The sequence below is a fragment of the Equus asinus genome, chromosome 8, assembly GCF_041296235.1.
Source record: "Equus asinus isolate D_3611 breed Donkey chromosome 8, EquAss-T2T_v2, whole genome shotgun sequence".
In the NCBI taxonomy this organism is placed as follows: Eukaryota; Metazoa; Chordata; class Mammalia; order Perissodactyla; family Equidae; genus Equus; species Equus asinus.
The window spans coordinates 42,972,632-42,995,022 of NC_091797.1; the positions used below are offsets into that span (position 1 = coordinate 42,972,632).

General features: G+C 38.5%; 3 non-coding genes across 3 annotated transcripts; 2 read left to right on the top strand and 1 right to left on the bottom strand.

Moving 5' to 3' along the window:
• Positions 1-4,570: 4,570 nt before the first annotated feature.
• On the bottom strand, positions 4,571-4,657 carry TRNAR-UCU (transfer RNA arginine (anticodon UCU)). Its single transcript is given in 2 exon segments — positions 4,571-4,606; positions 4,621-4,657. It is a non-coding gene; the product is annotated as a tRNA-Arg (tRNA).
• A 7,821-nt stretch (positions 4,658-12,478) lies between these two features.
• Positions 12,479-12,560, top strand: TRNAS-AGA (transfer RNA serine (anticodon AGA)). The gene has a single exon. It is a non-coding gene; the product is annotated as a tRNA-Ser (tRNA).
• A 9,484-nt stretch (positions 12,561-22,044) lies between these two features.
• On the top strand, positions 22,045-22,116 carry TRNAQ-CUG (transfer RNA glutamine (anticodon CUG)). Its single transcript has one exon. It is a non-coding gene; the product is annotated as a tRNA-Gln (tRNA).
• The last annotated feature ends 275 nt before the right edge of the window (positions 22,117-22,391 follow it).

Genomic DNA, 22,391 nt, shown 5'->3' on the forward strand with positions numbered 1-22,391 from the left:
TATATTCCCTTGGTCCTCTGTATTAGTATTAATCTTTTAGTTATTAAAGTCCAAACTTATCATCCTTCCTTCATCAAAGTCTTTGGTGAAGCTAATTTTAGGCTCCTTCTCTTGTGATCAGGTGCCGAGTCATCCAGATTCACTCCTTGGCTTTCAAATGCATAATTTTAGCCTATTTCATTTTTAATGAGTTTGTATCATTCTGAAGTAAAAAATTTTAGAGACAAAATTCTCTAAGGATGAGAGAATGTTTTAAGTGGGATTCTGCAAATACAGTCCACCAATACCTCAAGAATGTTAAGGAAAAAGAAACAATTGCTCTCCCAGTGATGAGGTGTTGTGGTGAAACCAGGCTAAGATTCCAGAGCCCAGGGCAGCTGTGCCTTGTCCAAACTGAGGAGATGCTGACTGAACTCCTCAGGGAGCCATCCTTTACCCCTTCTTGATTTCCCTCTAAATCTCCAGGGTGCCACTCTTCTCCAAGAGATTCCTAGCATTCTGCCCTTTTCCCTATTTTCTGCCACAGAAGTGTAGGCTTTGTGTTGTCATCCTAGAAGTGAAGCCAGGGCCATCACTTCCACAGCTGGTTCATATCCAGATGCCTCACACTTTTCTTCCAGGAAAAAGATCACCGGCCCTTTACTCTTTCAACCATCACTCTTACTCATAATTTTGGTTATGTCCTAAGGAATGTATGAAAGTGGTGTAAGATAAAGTTATGACCTGGAATCTTGGCATTGTTAGTACCAACTCTCCAAAACTGAGCAAAAGCTCCAAGCAATTTTTCTTCTCACTGTGACAGACCAGATTCCTTGTGGATGTCCTCTCTATAACTATTTATCTTTGGACTCCCAGGAAATGTGCATGCCATTTCTACTTCTGCCTTGTTACTGCATTCTCATTAGCATCAATATAATCTGTCTATCCCCTGCCCCATTTTCAGTTACTTAAAAGTTCTTATTCAGAAGTCCTTGGCTCCAGTAACAGCTCTACTTACAATATGTAGCCACTCGAAGGAATGAGAACGATGTTTTCAGCTTTGAGAGTGACAGAATATACTTTTCCTCCCATAGGATTTCAAGTATAATTTAAGCCCCCAAAATTCTTCCTGATACCTGATGTTCTGATTCTTTCTTTTCTCGTGCTCTCATATCTTGTTGCATCCTGTTCTCAATCTAAAGATTCTAGACTCAGTGTCCTACGGAGAGACCCTAAGCCTTCAGTTGTGAATCTAACTACTTGGCAAAACCTATTACAGGCCAGATTTAATAGTGGTTTATTGAATGGAGCTCATCTAGATATATTAAACTAAACTAGTCAAAATTGAATTTCGTTCCACTGAGGTGAGGGAAATTGGACTGAAAGCAACTTGAAGAAAGATTTTTCCCATCTCCAAACTATTTCCCCCACTCTTTCACCTATGTGCATGGAAAGGAATTCTCCCCATATTGCCATATGGAGAGCTTACACATCATGAGCCGCCAGGAGAAAAAGAGGACTCAGGAACTGCAGCAACGCTGAGCTGGAGACCTTCCATATGGACCTTTGGTACTAATTCATAAGTATGAAAGGCTGAATGTTCTTGCATATAAAAGCTAATAAAGGTGGTGTGGATACACACAGAGATATAAAGAAGAAAGAAAGTAGGCACGGTTCTGTGTCTGAGTGGTTAAGTTCAAGCACTCCGCTTTGGCAGCCCAGAGTTTTGCTGGTTCAAATCCTGGACTGGGACATGGCACCGCTCATCAAGCCACGCTGAGGTGGTGTCCCACATAGCATGAAGCAGAAGGACTTACAACTAGAATATACAACTACATACTGGAGAGCTCTGGGGAGAAGAAGAAGAAGAAAAAGATTGGTGACAGATGCTAGCTCAGGTGCCAATCTTTAAAAAAAAAAGAAGAAGAAAAAGAAAGAAAGTAGATTTTCCAGCCCGGCACCTAGGCAGTGGCTTTGGCTTTAGTTTCTTTCACCACACATTTTGTACCCGTGCTTAGCTCTGAAGATGTTTAATCTTGACACGAACAATATATCATCAGCAAAATAGCTTTTGGTATTCTTACTAGGTCTGAAAATAAAATAGGTATTATTAAATCACAAGAAAATTATTTGAAACTGATAAAGCATTAACATATAAGAATTGCCTGTAAACCTTAAATTAAAAGCAGCAGATATAATTAGGGAGCAAGCAATAGAGATTAGCAGTTTACAGGAGTTTACAGGAAAAAATTAACAACCATAAAAACCATGAAGTTCTCAGAGTCGTCGATTAGATGAGAGATGGAAACTCGATGTGATATCACTTTACAACTCTTAGGCTGTTAAGCTTGATAATGCCACAGAGTGTCAGGTTTTTATGGATACTCAGTTTTGTTGGAAATGCTGCATTTATTCTGGATAGCAATCTGGAGCCAATCAACCCAATCAATATATATGCAGAACATATTCTCTAACTATTACGTCTCTTGGGATATATCCAGGGAAAATTTCACACAGGTCCCGGAAGAAATGTGTACGAAGATGTTTGGGCAGAGTTACTTGTTGTATCAAGAACTAAAAGGGCATCTCCTTGGGAGTATAGAAAGGCAAAATATGATGGATGCGCACCATGAGATGTGCTCAGCATTTGAAGGACATATAAATACAATAATGATGGTTATGGAAAAAGTCAGAAATAAAATATGTGTGTAAAATATAATTCACATAATATGCAATAAAATATTCACAAAACATTGCATATTTGGTAAGGAAACATGATAATAAGAATGCAAACATTTAATGCAGTAGAATGATTTCCTATGAAGAAGAAAGATACAGGGAATAGAATACATAGATAAAAAGAAATCAATCAACTGATTAAGAGAGTCTGTACACAGACTTATTTATTGATGACCTCATCAATAAATCTAAAATAAATCTAAAAATCTAACAAAACTACTATGGAATGTTGAAAATAATTGGTGATCTCTGTGATGCATTATTTTTTAAAATGAAAATTCTACTTCCACCCATGAAGGATTAACAGCTAGGGGAGTTACCCTCTGTCTATACAAAAATTAGGGGGAAAAAATGAAATAACCATTAGAAAACAGAGTTTAAGAAACAGGCAGTGCAAGATTGTGATCCTTGAGGGAAGGGAAACAGAAAATGTAAGTCCTGTGATTGCACCAGTCAAGAGAATTTTGAAGAAGAAAAAGATAGTAGTATTTATCATACTAGCTATCAAGACTTATTAGAAAACTCATGTAATTAAGAGCATGCATTGTTGGTGCAGAGATCAACCAATAATACAAGTGATGAAATAGAGAATTCAGAAATCGTCAACATATACATGTAAATTTAATATATGACAAAGGTAACTTACTAAGAAATTTATACAGGAATAAATAAGGGTCAGAGGCTGTGAAACCACCACATCCTATTTCTTTGCCTAGCCTGCTAGACACGTGACATAATATGAGGAATGGGTAGCGGACAATATTCTATAGGTGGTTAATTGCGACACCTGCTGATTGTGGTGAAAGGGTACATCATCACCAAATCGTTGTGCAAGTTAAAGAGGGGAAAACCCATCATGTCATATGACACGGCTTAAGAAAAAACTTTATTGGGGGATTTATGAGCACAGGCTCAGCAAGCAAAGGCAAAAGTTAACCAATTCTCCCTTCATATCACATGGAAGCATGCCAGGTGCAGACACTACTGGCAATGCAGTGGATCTGTAGTCCAGAAGAAGAAATATTATTGCAAGTGGAAGACACTTTCAGGGGCCTTCAGTGGGAGTGGGCCAGATTACTTGATGCTAAGCAATCTGGATATAAGATACGAGGTGTTTATAATACAATGGTACAACCCATGCTGTGGAACGTTACATAATTTTCTGGGAAGATACTTGAAACTAGGCACCAGTGGAGGAAATTAAAGAAGTCATGTTCTAGGAGGGAAAGAAGACATTTTTCGGCTCTATCTCCATTTGTACATGGGGAGGGAGGTGGGGAGAATAACTTACAGATCCTGGTTTTGGACCAAAATTAGCTCTAGGCAACCTCATCCATCATCCATTTAAAAGCAAATTAAATTTTAATTAAGCTTTTAGAGCTGAAGCCTCTGTGCTACCAATGAGCGCTTATAGGGTTGAGAGTGAGAGACTGAAGAGCAGACCTGGGTCTTGAGTTTCACCAGCTAGAGAACTGAGGCATTTATAAGTGGACGCTGCAGGATTCTTACAGACACAATTTAGAACGCCTCCCGGCAATCCTCAAGCAAAGTCTGGGAAAACAGCAAGTTGAAATTGTTTTTCATAACAAATATGTAGTTATTAGTATTCATTTAATATTCAACTTGTATCACGTGTATCCATTCTCTTTCCCCTTATTTGGTCTTGGAGCCACTGTAGTGACACATGGGAGTGCTTATGAAGACACTCCTCAGAACCAAAGACCAGAAAGTAGTAATGAACCTCAGTGAGAAATGTGGGGAAGTGGAATTTGCTCACTGTGGAGAAATGTCCAATTTGTACAGGAACAGAGAAATTATTGGCATGGGTGTCCATTTGGTGTCAAAACATATACGACTCTGGCGGGACTCGAACCCGCAACCTTTGAATCTCTTTGTCTACGCTAGAAGTCCAATGCGCTATCCATTGCGCCACAGAGCCCGTTGGAGTTTGTGGCTTGGCTGGAGTCTCAAGATCGTTGATTATTTATTTCCTTATCAACATATTTCGTGAAAACTTACTGTGTTCCAGTCACCGCCAAAGCTCAAGAAACATAAAAACAATTAAGATAATGCAAGGGACAGGCAATTTCCGACATGGGGGAGTCTCTGAGCCTTCCAGTGACTATTATCATTCGTCTCCATGAGACAAGGAATAGTTTGACAAAGATCAAAAACTACATCTCATTTCATCTGTTCTCTCCATTTCCACACTCGGGACCGTTGGCTTCCCCAAAATGGAATTTGAGAAACTTCTAGCAAGTGGCGTTGGGAAATATTTTTAATACTCGGCCGGTCCCACTACTCCCTTTCCTCTGGCTTCCGTCTGGAGTTCTCTTTCGCTAAAGGGAGGCTCTTCCCTTTATTCTTTTTGAAAAAGATGGGTTCTATATGCTGTTTCGTTACTGGGCGCAAACCCGCTGTCGGCCTCTCTCTCACAGAGGGCTAACGTCTCTAAATGCGTCCAGGTCACGCTGGAAATACCCCAGGTTTTCTAACTCGGGAATGTTCTTTTGGTAACTCTTTGGGCTGAGATACAAAGGACGCCCTTTTTCTTTGCTGCCACTTTTCTGTGAGGCTGTGTGGTGCAGCCGCACCAGCTCCTTTACCGACTGTCGGTAAAATAGGTTGATGTCCTTATGGACAGAAAGGGAGGAGTTATAGGTGGAAGTCATTGAGGAACTCAAGCGCGAGAGTCCAGGATTTGTCGACGCGAAGAGGCGAGCGGTTGTCATCTGAGCAACCGAAGGAGAGTTGTGGGGGAAAGAGAGGAAATCTTACGTGATCCCTACTGAAGCATGATTTAGGGCAATATAACAAAAACAAGTATGACCCTGACGGAAGCGGAATTCAAGCTCACTCCTCCACGGAGTGGGAGACCAGAACCTTCGGAGTCAGGAGCCTTAAGACCATTCAACTACCCTCATATTCTGGTCATTCACAATGAGTGCGGGAAAGGAGCTTCTCCTGGCCTTCGACCTCTCAACTCTACATAGCATCCAGAAAAGAAAATAATTAATTCTTAAACTTGCAGGACAAAACACGAGCTCTGAACTGACTGCAAAAACGCAAAGCAGGAAGAACGAATGTTAGACTGGAGCTGAAAGCTGAGCTTAGTCAAAAAGTTCTTGCAGCCCTAGAGCCCTGGTGCCAGGTGTTGAGAGGAGGTTTCTGTTCACACCCGGCTCCACTCCCCCGGCCCCCTCCTCTCTGGCCCAATTGCTTTTCTTGCGCTCGGCTTCCTCCAAGGACCACGCCGCCCATCACTTCCTTAGTTTCCCGCGGAGACTTCCGGAAACCAAGGGCGTGAGAAGGTGGAGGTAGATCTGGTCAGTTGCTGGCTGCAGAGACCTTTTTCAGCCAGTTTGCTGCAGTGCTGACGTCTTCTTCCTCCCACAAGCTAATTTAAGAATGAAGATAGGTGGAGAGGGCACCCCTGTCACAGGCTAAAGGCTCCTTGTACTATTCTCGCTCAGCATTTTAACTGGCTCCCTAAAGCAGACATACTGAGCCTTATTCCACACTGTTGTTCCTTTAGTCCCCTTCCCATGGTCCCCAGAACTTCTTCCTTCATTTTCTAACCTTCTGTACTTTTTTTCCCTCTCTCTCATGCTTTCTCCCCTTCGTTTTTTCTGTTGGCCGAGGGAAAAGGATGGGAAGTAAAGAAATAGAATGTGGTATAAATTATACGGCATAGAATATGAGGTCCATTAGAGTAAGAATTAGAGGAAACCTCTTTGCTCTGGTAACCACTTGGTAAACACTTGTGAGTAGTGCGTGATTCTCTTTTATTTTATATCTAGATGAAGGTGAATGGTTTTCATACACTATTTGCTCTGCATTCTGTAACATAGTAACTCTCCCTACTTGATAGCTTTCAATACTTTTATTCTTTATTGGAGAGAATCCAAACATTTTAAACAATAATTGTAGATCATTTATTACAGACTACCTATTCTCTCTATGCCCAACAATCAGAAGGTAGTTGAAATTTTTTGGTTTATTTGTCTGTAGTATTTTGGTCATGTAGAATATTTTTAGAAAGCAAAGTAGGAGAGTGGTGGTTGCAGATGGCTGTTAGCTGAGTGGATGTAGATGGATTGAACTCAAACTAACCCCTTATTAGCTACTTAATATTCAAATTTATTCTGCTTCTTAGGGCCTCTTTCCTCCATCAGTAAAATGGGGATAACAACTCCTACCTCAAGGTTTTGGAAATATAAAAAAGAGTATAGACATGTAAATTGGCTAGAGACCAGGTGGCTCAAAGCACAAATTCAGCAAATTATTAGCCTTCATATTTCCATTTATTGAGTTTGTATTCAAACCTCTCTGTGGTTTGAATTTCACCCTACTCTGTATCTTTCTCATTCTTTGCACTACATTCCAGGCACATTGAAAAATATCCTATAACTCTTTCACCTTGTGAAAAGCTGTGTTTTTGCCCACCAAAGTCTTTCTAAATTGCCAAATCCAGTTCTGTCATATTTTATGTGTTTCAGTTTCTCATGTCCCAGGCAGGAATTCTCTCTCCTTATTTTGAACCCCCCAAATTGCTGCTGTCAATTATTTGATATCCCATATAAGCTGCTATGAACTGTCTCAAGTGAGTTGGGAAGATCAATTCTGACAATCCAGAAATATAGCCAAGGACACTATAGATTGCTGAATATACTTAGTTGAGATAAGTAAATCTATATACTTTTCTTTTTAGAGAATTTTAAAGCTTTCAACTAAGAGTAACTCTTTTTGTGGAAAGCAGTAAAAAAGTATGCCATTAATTTTATCTCTGCAATAAACAAAATGTGAAGTTGTAAGGACTGGTTAACAAAAAGTAAGATGCTTTAGTCTATAGAGTAGTTAGTTTCTTATTTCCAGCAGCTTGATAAGGCAGATATCTGTAACAAGGCCAGAAACTACTGGTCAATAGAATGAAATGTTCTTCTGTAGCTCCTATTCTGTCTTATCTCAATAACATCAAAAATTCATCTGAGAACATGTTTTCAAATAAACGATATGATACTTAAACATTATTTTTATTATAAAGTTCTCAAGGCCATTTCTCTGTCATTGACTTCTCTGATTATGTACCCACATTCTTAAAATACTTTGGAGAATTTCCCAGTAGGATTGTGTGAAATCAAAACTGTTTGGTGCAGTGAGACCCAGTGTTATCTGACTTTTATTTATCTGCACAACTATGATGACCTACCACTATTTCTTCTAAATTATGCAGTCAATTATGGGTAAACTACTTTGATTTTCTGAAAACCCAGATCTCTCAGACCACAGATTTTGTGTGAAAGCAAACTTTTCTCTCCACCAATTATTCCCTCTCCTATGATTCCTGGACCTATATATTGTGCCATTGGTCCACCCCTGCTTCACTGATAACACCTTTCACACTGAGGAAGGTACTAGGCCCTGACCAGTACTAAACTCTGTATTCTTCGTTTGCAGAAAAGGATATTTTTCTTTGGTAGGCTCAGAAAATTGGTTTGCTGCTTCCAGACTGCTGTGATAATTGACTGAATGACAATGGACATCTTTGAGAATCAAGCTTATTTTTCCCAGTAGTCTTGGCACACACAGACTTAATAGTTACCTGTGTTCACATAGACATTATCCATGATCAGTGACCATCCTCTTCAATCTGAACATGGGGAGCATATTGGGCTGTTGATCCTGTTAGTCACAGAGACTAACATTAGACAATGGTAGTTGTTTCACCTTTATTCTCAGACTCTGCTGATAGCAGATCCATATCCTAAGTCTCCTGAATAATAAATTCTTCACTCTAAATTAATGTCTCTGATGTTGAAACTACCTAAAACTCTAACTGGCTCATTCCTTAATGACCAGTCAGCAGGGTTAGAACCTCCATGGGGAAACCCCAAATAATTTCAAGTCCTTTAACCAGTCTGCCCGGTCCTTCCACAGTCTCTTAACTCTTATCAAAGTGCTAAGGTGAGATAATAATGAGTGGGACAGACATTTGCTGTCTGGAGGGTCTGCAAACATTTGGTTTGGCAATAAAGAATTTCCTGGCTCATCCAAGGCTTCTTGCTCATAGATTTAAGGCCTCATCCCTAGCAAATCGAGATCTTATGGAGGATAGTGAGATTCAAGCTGTCTTAACTATTGAGTTTATTCTCTAGCCACTCATCTCTGAGGACATGTCCATTCACGTCTACGTCTCTGAACTGCTGAATGGTGGGCTAGAGCTGAGCAGCACCTCTAGGCAGCCTCAGACTTGCAGATTCTAGTGGGAGAGAGAACCAGAATGAAGGGGAGTCAAAAGAATCAGGGTCACATGTGTTCACTTTCACAGCTAAATAGTAACTAGTGACTCTTTTTGATGGCGTTAAACTGGGTTACCCTTCTCTTGGCCCAAAAGACTATTCAAAATTGCACTTGAGGGGGGATGCCAGCTGAAAGTCAATGGGGAGTTGACTAAACTCCCTTCCTAATGGAAAAGGAGGATTCCCAGGTGGGCTCCAAATCACTCAAAAAAGTTCACTTCTCTGCTCCTTAGTGAAGGACTTGTGAGCATTCCAAAGCAGAAGAAAAGGCACAATCCCAGAGAACAAGTTTTCTAAAGAGCTGGACTTAGTGACATTCTGTGGTGTAAAAAGCTCAAAGGACAAATAGAAACATGTAAATACCAGACAAAATTTGGCAGTATTGTAAATAAAGACTGATTCTGGGTTTAGAGCCTATATGGTTCGGGTGAGGAGGATGTGGAGCCAGCTTCTTGTTAATAAGCATGACAGGGACAATAAATTTAGACTCTGGCTGCCAATTTTGGGAACCAGAGGATGTTTCTAGGACACAAACAAGTAAATCTCGTAAAATTTTTGATTTACTACAAAGGAAAAGTTTCCTCAATCCCTTATCCCGAAAACTCATTTGTAGTTAAATTTCACCAGCTTCTCTGTTCCTCTGAGGTGACAGGAATAATATTCCCTTCTTTGTATTCTCACAAGATGTTATTTCTTCCTGCAACCATAGCACTTAACAAATACAGCCATTTCAATTCATTTTAAGCTTGATAACAGTTGACTCAGTAATTTGTTTTGCACAATATTTCCCTAGGGGCTTAATCTTAATAAAGAAAAACATTTTGTGCACAAAAACAATTGTGGCATTTTTTAAAATTGATAACAGTAGCTCAGCAGAAATAAAATACATGTTTAACAGGGGGGAATATTTAATTAATTCTTCATCTGAATAACGGAACATTACAAAGCCACTAAAATGACATTTAGGAAGCTCCTCAAAAACTGTTTATGATATAATATTCAATTAAATTAGTAAAACACAAAACTGAGAAAGATAAAAGCAGCCCCTGATGTTTGGGAGCTGACCTGGTACTATGATCCAGAATTTAATGTTCTTTTGTTGAACCTAAACAATTTCGCAGAACACCAATGTCAACACTTTCTGTGACAATGATGGATCAAGACAAAAATAAGATCACTCTGTAATCACGTCTGAACACACAGACAAACCCAAAAACAGTGTTAAAAAAATAATCCAAAATTCTCTTATCTTGGGAAATATGAGTGACTACATCTTCTTTACCAATCATAGTTTTAGAATTGCTCTATTCTTCCTTCCTTCGGGATAGGATTTATTAAGCTACCCAATCACAGAAGCACCCCTGCTTCCAGACAGCATCCAGTCCAGAACAAAGCCCTGCTCCTTTGTCTTCCCCTAAATCGCCTAACACAAGACTAAATCATGTAAGTACTTTCTAGTAGTCTTTTACTGATGTGTACCCACGATTCCCCGTGGTGTGTACTCTCGATTGCTACAAGGAGTGATAATCCCAACCTGTTCAACTGCATATGTATTCCTGGTGTTTTTGTCTGGAAGATATCAGCACAATTTATGTTCTATATGACTTCAACGTTTCACATTTTCTTACATTCAAAATACTGGAGGGAGGGGAAGGAGATACATCAAAGTGATGCTATTATTGGTTTCTGGGAGGTAGGATTATGGGTTATTTTCTCCACCCACCACCCCAGTGTGAGTTAGTCATCATTACCCAGGTTTGATGGGTAGAAGGAACATTTATTTTACTTGGCACGAGAACGATGAATTCTCTAAATGTAGACTCAAGGACTTTGATGTTTTTGAATGTTTCCACAGTAGTCCATGGTTTGATCAACTGTGTTTTTCACTCACAATCACATGGGCCTTGAGTTTGTTTCTTGAATAATTGTCACTGGTTAGAGGCTTATAGAATTCACAGAGGCTTCTCTACCCCTCTCACCCGCTAACATTTAATTAGACCTTAAAAATTAGTTTGTGTGCATGCTTTGATGAAGAACTCTTTTATGGGCTTTTATATTCATAATAAAATGTTGCAAATTTTAAAAAATGTTTAGGAGCCCTCATGACAGAGATCTACCCCCAAAATATTCCTCCAGGGACAGGCAGAAAATGAAGAGTTAAAATAAGGTGGACAATCTTTTAAATCAAATGGTTGGGAATTTTCCAAAGAATGCCAATGGAAAAACACATTAGAAATGCTCTGAATCTATGAAAAGACAGAGTGAGTGATATGCTCTTACTTCCCATGATCACATGCCTTCTGTTTATCAGTCATGGCACAGTTGATCTTTTCTGGACACAGATGAAAGGAAATTATTTGATCTTTAATTAGATCTAGTTTTCCCTCCCCCTAAAAATAAGACGTTCTCAGTGATATCTGAATTAAATAGAACTCTATTTAAAGAATATTTTGTTACTTCTGGTTAAATATAGTGTATTAAAGACAAGCAATTATCTCAGCTTTCTCAAGAGGCATCATATTCATCTGCTCTCACCTCTTACCCATTAACAGTTTTTTGGTCATAAAATGGGGACCTGTCTATCTATGCGTCTTGGGATCTGATCTGGCATCCACACTTAGCCATTTTATTCTAAATCATTTCTGTAGAGCATGTGGAAATTCTGCTGCAGGAACCAGTGAGTTAGAAATGTAAAAAGAAGAACAGGAAACGTGCTGTGTTGGTTGAATTTAGAGAAAATGAGCTCTTGCATTGCTCCCCCCCACCTCCATTTGTTTTTTAGAAAACAGCTGGGATCTCACAAGAAATGAAACTCGTGGACCGACTATACCTAAAAGTTTCTTCTTAGCGCGTCTGGAAAGTGAAATCGCATTGACATTTGCAAAGCACTGTCCCAAGCACAATGATTGTAATACTTTAGGTGTAAGCCTGGGAGCCTAGGGACAACGAGTGAGGGATCCAGAAGAGGTTTTCAGCATCGTTTCTCTCTCCCTCCACCTTAGCCACAAATCAGCAGGAGCATTTCCTCCCCTGAAACCCGTTAAGCACAGTATCATTCTTCGAGGAGGCTGGCCTCCTGGAAGTTCTAGCAGAAGAATCGGTCCCATCCAGGCCTAAAACTAGGGTTACCCTGACTCCACCTCAGTGCTGAGTAGATTTGGTTCCAGTTTTTCGGAGACTCCAGCACCCAGCACGAGCCCAACTCATCCACCAAGGAGGCAAGCGCTAGCTGATGAATTGACCTGAACTTTCCTCCAAACGAAAATACCTGCGTAGTGAGTGCTCTCATTCTAGTGCTCCTAAGTGTCGGGAGCTGCCAGAGGGTGTTTGATCTCCCTCCCCAAGCCTTCAATCATCTGACTCTTCTTGCCCAACTCGTTAAACACACTTTGCCTACTCAGGAATCAGCTTTACACCTACTACGTTTCCTTTTATGATTTGAGAACAGCTGGCTCACAGCTGTAGTCGTGGCCGAGTGGTTAAGGCGATGGACTAGAAATCCATTGGGGTTTCCCCGCGCAGGTTCGAATCCTGCCGACTACGTCCGAGATTTTACCCTACGCCAAAACGTTGCTTTACTGTGGGATTCCCTGCGGAGACAACACCTACCTGTACATTTCTCCCTTCTCTTATCCTCCCACAGTGGTGCAAGAGGTGCAGTTTCTTGTCTAAAACTTTCCTATTCTTAGACCCAGCAAAACCTCACTGCTACTGCGCTCCACACGCTGCCAGAAAAAAAGAAGTGCTTCTCTTTCCTCAAAAGGTTTGCTGTAACAGAGCCTTATAACACGCCGCCCCCAGTGATGTGCAAGGCTCAAGGGTGCCTCCGAGTTTTCTGTCCCCAAAACGCTGCTCAAAATAAACTATTTCAACAAGATAAAATTGATGGAGTGTTCCTCAGATAAATTGTAGAGAATATTTAGTCTATGTCACAAAATGGAAGCTATTTTTATTTTTTAAAAAAATTATTATAGAGTAAAACTGACTTTTTGAAAGCATATGCATATATTCCTGTAACCTCTACCGTAATCAGGATATAGAGGAGTTCCATCCATCCATAAACCTCCCGTGTTATCCCGTTACAGTCATCTCCTAACCCCACACTTAACAGCTGACAGCCAGATACATATTCTGTCCCTACAGTTTGGCCCTTTTTGAGAATGCTATTGAAATGGAATCGCACAGTATGTAACTTTTTGAGATTAGCTTCTTACACTTGAGCTAGAACGTGCCCTGAGATTTATCAAAGTTTTTGTATATATCAAAATTTCATACCTTTTTCTTTTGAATAGAATTCCATGTATGAATGTACTACAGTTTATTTATTCATCCACCCACTGAAGAGCGTATGGGTTGATTCCAGTTTTGGCAGTTGTGGAGCAAAAAAGCTATAATCATTAGTGTACGCAGGCTTTCATTTTTCTTGGATAGATTCGTAGAAGAGGGATTGCTGGGCACATGGCAAGTGTATGTTTAACTTTATAAGAAATTGTCAAGCTATTTTCCTGAATGGCTGGACTATTTTTCATTCTCACCAGCAGCGAAGGAGATTTCTAGTTGCTCCTCATCCTCACCAGCCATTGATATTGTCAGTATCTTTAATTTTAACTGTTTTAAAAGGTGTGTAGTAATATCTTATTATTTTCATTTGCATTTTCTAATGGCTAATCATGTTGAACATCTTTTCGTGTGCTTATTTGCCATCCTCATACTCCTTTCGATAAAGTGTGCCTGTATGTCTTTTGCCCATTTTTTTGTTGGATTGTTTGTTTTCTGATTTTGAGTTTTGAGGATTCTTTACATATTCCAGGTACAATTCCCTGTCAGGCACGTGATTTGCAAATATTTCCTGCCAGTCTTTAGCTCCCTTTTTTCATTCTCTTTACAGCGTCTTTTGCAGAGCAAATATTTTAAATTTTGATGAAGTCCAATTTATTATAATTTTTTCTTCTATAGACAGTGCTATGTCTAGAAACATATCACGAAACCCAAGGTCATGTAGATTTTCCCCTATGCTTTCTTCTGAAAGTTCTATGTTTACATTCATATCTGTGATCAATTTCTAGTTAATTGGGGTATAAATTGTAAAGTTTACATCAAGACTTCTTTCTTTCTTTCCTTCTTTCTTTCCTTCCTTTCTTTGCATACGAATAACGCATTGTCCCAATACTATTTGTTGAAAAATATAATTTCTTCCTTGATTTTTTTTCACACTTTTGTCAAAAATAAACTTTCTACATTTGTGTCAGTTTATTTCTGGAGTCCCTATTCCGTTTGATTGCTCTACCTGCCTATCCTCTGCCAATACCTCACTGTCTTGGTTACCGACAATTATGCTAAGTCTTAAAATCAGATAGTATGATCTTATTTAATTTTTATTTTTCAAAATTGCTCGAGCTAGTCTAGTTCCTTTGCCTATCTATATAAATTTTAGAATCAGTTTTTCTCTATCTATAAAAATTGTGCTGGGATTTTGATTACATTGCATTAAATTTACAGATCAATTAGGAGAATGGACAGGGTAATGCTGGAGTTATTTTCTCTTATATTTGCTGGGGGTTTTTTTTAGTATTTTGAAATCCTTCCCTCATGCATTCTGTCCATGTTCTATAGTTGCATTCAGTGTGAGAGAAAGAGTAAAATGTGCTTACTCCATCTCACCTGGCAATAAGACAATTCTTTTTAATGATGATGAAGAGACCACGATCTCTTGGAAATAAAGAATACGATAGCAGAAAAAAGTAGTTAATAGGAAATTTAGAAGATAAAGCTTAGAAAAACTCCCAAAAAAGTAAAAAACATCAAAGATGGAAAATAGTAGTGAAAAGAAAGTTGAACAACCAATTTAGGAGATTCAATATCATCTGATTAATGGCAGCTCCAGAAAGAGATGAAAGAAAAATTGGAGAGAAATTTTATCAGGAAATACAGGAAAAATTCTGAGGACTGAAGGACTTGATCCAGATGGAAAGGATTGCCCTTTATGGTTAGTGCTTTTAGTGTCAAGTTTAAAAAAATACTTCCCTAGTTCAAAGTCATGAAGATAGTCTCCTATGTTGTATTATAGATGCTTACTTGCTTTATTTATTTACTTATTTATCTATCCATTTATTTATTTAACTTTTACGTTCAGATCTACAGTCTCCCTGGAATTGGCTTTGTGGATACGGTGAAAGGGTTCAATTTAATTTTTTTTTTTTTTGCTTGTAGATACTCATTTGATCATTTTTTTCTTTATAGATAGTCATAATTTATGCAAAGACTATTCTTTCTCACTCTATCTGCAGTGCTCCTTTGCTCATAAAGCAGAGTATTAAGTGTGGAGGTCTAAATCTGAATTCCATTTAGTGCCATTTTCTGTCCTTGGACAATGTCGTATTTTCTTAGTTATGCTACCTTTACATCTTTAGTATTTGGTAAAGTCTGTCCTCTAATTTTGCTTTTCTTTTTGAAGACAATCTTAGGCTACTTCAACCATTTTCTTTTTAATATTATATTTTAGTCAATTTATCAATATCCAGAAAAAACCTGATGATGTTGTTACTAGCAATGCACTAATGCTATAGATCAATTTTGGGGGAAATCGATATCTTTACAATATTGAGTGTTCCAATCTAGATTTTTTCCTAGGAATTTGATGTTTGATATGCCATTTAAGAGCATATTTATTTGAATTTTCTTATTGCATGTAGTAACTTTCTAGAAACACAATTAATTTTTATGTTGATGGAAACGTAAAATGGCACAGTCACTCTGGAAAATAATTTTTGGCAGTTATTGTAAAATGAAACATGAAAATACTAAATGATTCAGCAATCTCACTCTTGAGTAAACTTACGTTTACACAAAAACCTGTACATGAACGTTCATAGCAGCCTTATTTGTAACGGGCAAAAATTGGACACAGCAAAAATGTCCTTCAGTAGGTGAATACTAAACAAAAGATAGTCCATCCACACCATGGAATACTACTCAGCAAGAAGGAGGAAAACCTAACGATAGATCAGCAACTTGGAAGGATGTCTAGGGCACTATGCTGACTAAAGAAGCCAGTCTTGATAGATCACACACTGCATGATTCTAATTACGCAACATGGTCAAAAGGAAAAATTACAGAAACAAGAACAAATTAGTGGTTCCAGGAGTTTAGGGACAGTGGGAGGCGGATGTGGGCACGACTATGAAAGGGTAGTCAGAGGGAGATTATTGCAGTGATGTTCTGTGGTATCGATTATGATGTTCATTACATGAATCTACAAGTTTGATAAAACCTCGTAGAACTATACATAAACATTGTACCAATGTTAATTTCCTGCTTTTGATCTTGCACTTTAGTTACAAAAGAAGTAACCTGTGGGGGAAATTGTGTGAAGGGTACGTGGAACCTCTCTGTACTATTTTTTGCAACTTGCTGTGTATCTGTACTTACTAAAAATAGGAGATTTTTTAAAAGTTAAAAATATGAATAGAAACTGTTCTATCAAATAATTTCTCCACATGTATTGAGATTATCACATTATTATTTTACCTTACTAATATTATAAATTAAAAGAATTTATGTTTGTGGATTGAGTTTTGAATGTTACATCACATTGCATTTCTGAAATAAGCCCAAATATACTATGATTTATTTTCTCTTTTATGCATTGCTGGATTTGCTTTGCTAATACTTTTAAAGGTGTTGCCTCTAATTTCATGTAATATCCTTATCCAGTACTGGTATCATGGTTAGTCCGACTTCATAAAATAATTATCTGAGCCTTTTTCCATTTTCTTTGATAATCTGTGTAAGAATGGTAATTATCTTCCTTAAACATTAGACAGAATTAAACTATACTGATTTGGGTTTGAATTTTTTATGTTTTTGAAAATTGGCTCCTGAGCTAACAACTGTTGCCAATCTTTTTTTTTTCTGCTTTTTCTCCCCAAATCCCCCTAGTACATAGTTGTATATTTTTTTAGTTGTGGGTCCTTCTAGTTGTGGCATGTGGGATGCTGCCTCAACATGGCCTAACGAGCGGTGCCATGTTCGCACCCAGGACCCGAACCCTGGGCCTCCGAAGAGGAATGCGAGAACTTAACCACTCGGCCATAGGACTGGCCCCAGACTTGAATTTTCATTGTGACCATTATTTAAATTACAGGTTAAATTTTGTATATTACATAATCATTAAGACTTTATATTAATCTATTTTAATTTAGGAAAATGTATTTTTATAAATTTGTGTATTATTTTTAGTTTTCAAAGTTATTAACAAAGACTTACTTTGTCACCTTTCACTTTTGATGTTTGCTGGAGTTTAAAAGTGTTTTTTCCATTACTGATGTTATTTGTGATTTTTTTTGTTCTGTTTTCCAGGAGATTGCCAATTTTATTAGGCTATTACCAATTTTATTAAGAGATTAACATTTTTGTAGAAAATAGCAAGTATTGGAGAGTACAAAGAGAGAATGAGGAGAAATTGGAACGCTTGTGCATTGCTAGTGGGAACATAAAATGGTGCAGGAGCTATAGAAAACAGTATGGCAGTGCCTCAAAAGATTGACATGCAGGGGGTGAGAGAAACGGATGAAGGTGGTCAAAGAGTGCAAAGTTCCAGTTATAAGAGGCATAAGTGCTGGGAATGTAATGTACAGCATGGCGGCCATAGTTAACCATACTGTATTGTATATTTGAAAGTTGCTAATAGAGTAGATCTTAAATATTCTCACCAGATACAAAAAGTTGTAACTATGTGAGGTGATGGATGTGTTAACTAACCCTATTGTGGTAATCATTTTGCAATATATACATATATTAAATCATTACGTTGTATACCTTAAACTCACACAATGTTATGTGTCAGTTATATCTCAATAAAGCTGGAAAAAAATTAAAAATAGAAGTACCATATGATCCAGTAGTTCCGCTTCTGGGTATTCCCAAAAGAATTGAAAGCAGAGACTCAAGCAGGTATTTGTAAATCCATGTTCATAGTAATAGTGTTCACAATAGCTAAAAGGTAGAAGGACCCAAATGTCCACCAGCGGATGTATGGATAAACAAAGCATGGTGCATACACACAATGAACTATCACTCTGCCTTAAAGAGGAATGAAATTCTGGTGTATACTATAACATGGATGAACCTTGAAGATGTTATGCTAAGTGAAAAATGCCAGTCAAAAAAGGGCAGATACTGTATGGTTCTGCTTATTCTAGATACCTAGAGTAAATTCTTAGGAACAGAAAGTAGAACAGTGATTGCCAGGAGCTGGGGAGAGGGGAAAATGAGGAATTATGGATACAGAGTTTCAGTTTGAAAAGATGAAAAAAGTTCTGGAGACGGATGGTGGTAATGGTTGCACAACAATTTGATTGTGCTTAATGCCACTTAAAAATGGTTAAAATAGTCAATTTTATGTTGTGTATATTATATCACAATAAAAAAAGAAAAAAGATTACCATTTTTGTTGGCTTTGTTGATAATCTGCATTTTGTATTTATTTTCTATTGCATTTATATCTGCACTTTGCTTCATTATTTCCTTCCCTAAAGTTTCTTTGGAAATAAATTAGTGGTTGATTCCTAATTTTAGGTAATGAATGCTGGTATTATTACTCTTAAGTATTTATTTTATTTGTACATGTATTTAAGTATACTTCTAGTTGCATAGTACACGTCTTGATACGTACTATTTTTATTAACATTCATTTCAAAATAGTTTCTAATTTCAGTTGTGATTTATTCTTTGAACTATTAAGTATTTAGCAGTATATTTATTATTTTGCAAACACATGCAAGTTTCATGGTTTTATTTCTGGCATAATTTTCTTTCTGTGAAATAATAGCTTGTATCTAACCCTCTTATGTTCTTGAAGCCTTGCTTTGTGGCCTGGTAAAATGTCAAATTTGAAACAATTCCATATGTGTTTGAAAAAGTTTGAATCCTGAGTTGATATATGCACTGTTCTCTATGTATGTATGTTATATGAGTTGCATTACTTTGTTTTATGGTTATTTTTCCATTTATGTTTTTTATTAGTTTTTCAGAGAGGTATATTGTGCAAAAATTTCCCACTATAATTGTGGTTTTATCTGTTTGTGTTTTTACTTCCACTAATTCCTGGACTTTTTCTCCCTTTCTTAATATTCCAGAAGCAAGAAATTCTGGATAGAGCCTAGGAAAAAAATCTGTGTAATTTATACAAGTTTTAGAATAGTCATTGAGACTTAAGAGAAATATTGTTACTTAGAAATACTTTCATGTTTCCTTTCTCAAAACAAATGTGGAAAATGTAGTTCAAGTGTAATTTCTTTCGTGGGAAATTCTGGATAAAGGTTGAGAAGAAGCTGAAGTAGAGATTCCAATCTCTGTGCTTAAAAATGAACCTCGTTCCATCCGCTGGGCCTGACCTAGATATGTCTGACTCTGGTCTCCCAAAACTGCGTCATCAGGAACCCACATCCCATAACCACTCTGAGACGAGTTAGACACTCAGAACTGGTTTGACTAGAATCTCAGCTTCAGATGTGGGTGAGCCTGTGCCTCCTGCTTCACAATATTGAGGTTAATGAATCATGCAGCCTGAATTTAGGGAGGACGTTTCTTTAGCAGCTTTATGCCTAATTTTACTTGAGTGATTTCGTTTCTTAATAGTTACAATCATAATATCTACATAATATAACATCTACATGATATAAAGGAGAAACCCAAATGCAGGGGATTCTTAGTCTGGGGCACAGAGCCTTCAGCAATTTTACGAATTCCCTGGAATGTTTGCTAAGTGGTGTGCTGTGGGTCTAGGTTCATCTTTGTGTGAGAAGATGCATAAGTGTCCATTCCATTTGCCGTGGAATGCTAGACCAAAAGAGGTTTTAGAAGTCTTCCCCAATAACTTCACAATCTGTTAAAGGGAGAGACAAGAAATTGCTACCTTTTTTTTCTTGTTTTGAGAAATGCATAAAACGCCTTTCAGTCACCATGAGGCCACAAGCAAATTCTTTTTTAACTAGTACAAGAAGCTTCCCTACATGGGCTCAGCACCTCTTTCCCCTACGACAACCAAAGCTCACCAATCTACTAAGGATGAAAGCCCCATTTGAAGCTCCTATGCTCACTGGCAGAGCCCTTGTTGGTTTTTCATGTTCATGTACCAATGCTGGCACAACCCCCTAAAAGTGAACAGCATGGAGGCTTGTCTGAGCCATAATTTTAAATCCATTGTGAAAGTTATTCTTTATTTTTCCTTTTATATTTTACTGTCTTGTTGCTGCCCAAGATAAACTACTCCCTTTTTTATAATCGGGATCCACATGCTGCACTCTTACTGTGTATTTTGTATGTGGAAGATCATGGACCAGCACCTTCTGCATTATCAGCATTATCAATTCTTGTGCAAACCAAAATTTTCAGTTTTTACTTGTATTTTGGCTTTCCATCTTATCTGTGCCATTAGACTGCTAGTTACACGCACTTTCTCCAACCCATCCCCGGGTGGGCTTTGTTTTATGTACTGTCTATGGAGCTTCCTTCCTAGTAGAACCAATTTCCACAAGGACAGGGATTGTGTCTTTGTTTTGTTTGCCTGTATATCCCTAGCACGTTGCACAGTGCCTGACCTTTCACAGGAGTTCAGTAAAACTAGTTAAATGAATGATCTTGAAGAAGGCGCTAACTTAAAGGCTCTTTTTCCACAATAAGAACTTTAAAAAATATACTTCCCTGTTTGAAATCTTTGATTTGTTTCAGTTCTAATTTCTTTTCCTCCCAATTTCTTCTTCCTGCTTTTCAAGTTTATATATATTTTTATAATGGCCCTAAACCAATAAGTGACTAACCACAGGGATATTGGCATGGAATTGATGTTTTGCAGATTCCTTGTGTTTTTGTTTGTTTTTAATCGCTGAGGCTCTTGTAAGGAGAGGTCGGCCCCCTTTGCAATTTTGTTCATCCCAGTTAGCAGGAGAGTTCCATTCTGCTGTCTTCCTCCGCGTGGGTGAGTGCAGCGGAGTGCAGGGAGTGGCTGTGAGGGAGAGGCAGAGGGCACTGCGTGGCGACGTTCTCGCTGCTAACACGGAGGCCTCTGTTGCTAAACTCGAAAAACAGTCTAGAGGGCGGATATTTGTTTTCTCCGGGTAGTCACTGCGCCGCCTCATTTAAGAGGGCAGGATCTCCTTCCATTGAATTAAAAGTCATTCTGCAGGCGTAGGAGAATGCCTGTACATCCACTGAGACAAGTGTAGGCAGGCAGCTTGCACCCCGGAATTTCACCAACACAAATTCCCAGGCTCAGATCCCTAAAGCTCTGTTGAAATCTTGACAGAAACTTGCTGAGCAGACTCCGTGTGTGCAGCCGAATGGAGACGAGACCAGGCGAGCTGGAGGAGAGAGAAGGGATCTGTTGGACTCCTGCGGGATCAACCCCACGGAATCCACCTACCCCAGCCCTAGAAACCTACTCTTTAACTAAGGAAGAAGGCTAGATCTCAAAAAGAAGTCTCTGCAGTAAAGGACGTCTTTAGTCAATTTGGCAGCCTTCGCTGGGCACCTTCCTCTTGATGAAGGCGCGTGTGATGCGTCTATGATCTTGAAATGCTGCCCCTCTGATAATGCTCCTTACCGATCACTACACATGACAAAATTCAGACCTTTTCTTTAAACACACCTTTTCCATTTTTTTTCACAAACACAGCTTCTCTTGAAAATTTTCTGCCATGAATGTACCAGAAGCCAACACATTAAAACTTGTTTTACTAGAGGCGATGGACCTGATAGCCAAATAATCTACGCGGAGTAAAAGACCATAGGCCGAAATTGAGCAAAGTAACGGATAAAAAATGTGAAATCCCTAAGCCTCAGTTTCCTTCCCTACATAGGGACTAAAAATACCCACTTCAGCGGGGTTTTAAGCATTCAATCACATAATCACTGTAAGACGTTCAATCCAGTGGACCAAAAATTTTGACTGATAAGCTAGACTAAATGCTTTTAGTAGAGTTGCTGTAACTCGTCATAGACAATCATGGATGTAGTGTTCTTCCGTGGGGTTCCATGGTGTAATGGTTAGCACTCTGGACTCTGAATCCAGCGATCCGAGTTCAAGTCTCGGTGGAACCTGCTTTGTCTTTTAGTCTAACTTCTGTTTTCCTCCCAGGAAAACACTGTCTACTTCAATGGCTGACATCGGTTTTACCTGTGACATCCCCCGTGAGTTTCTCCAAGTCCCGACACACCTGCATCTGGGTGAGGAGGCGGGAGTAGAATTCCATTCTGGTCTAATGGAATTTACTTTGTAAGGAAGAAAAGAAGCATCAGAAGTAAATACAGGAGGAAGATGGTGAAAACCCTGCAGTCTGCTGAGACTAGAAAACCAACTCTAATAAAAAGTAATA